Below are 281 nucleotides of genomic sequence, written 5' to 3'. Positions count from 1 at the left end.
TAGATGGTTCATCGCGAGAAAAAAACCTCATGAACAGTTTGACGCAGAAATGCTGAACGACGTATTGTGACACTTTTATTATGCATTTTATTATTGTTGTTCAACTTACTAACTCATGTACCCTCTCCTGCTATGTTTCGTCTATCACAGCAGCAGTATTTGTAAATGATGAAAACAAATAACATGACCATTCGCGATACGTCTGCGCGGTATAAAACTGATATCATCACCACGAAGAAAACGCGACACGTACGCTGGGCTCGAGCCACAGGGTACAAGAA

Source organism: Rhipicephalus microplus, chromosome 10, assembly GCF_043290135.1.
Source record: "Rhipicephalus microplus isolate Deutch F79 chromosome 10, USDA_Rmic, whole genome shotgun sequence".
NCBI classification, from domain to species: domain Eukaryota; kingdom Metazoa; phylum Arthropoda; class Arachnida; order Ixodida; family Ixodidae; genus Rhipicephalus; species Rhipicephalus microplus.
Note: the sequence above shows the minus strand (reverse complement) of the source record.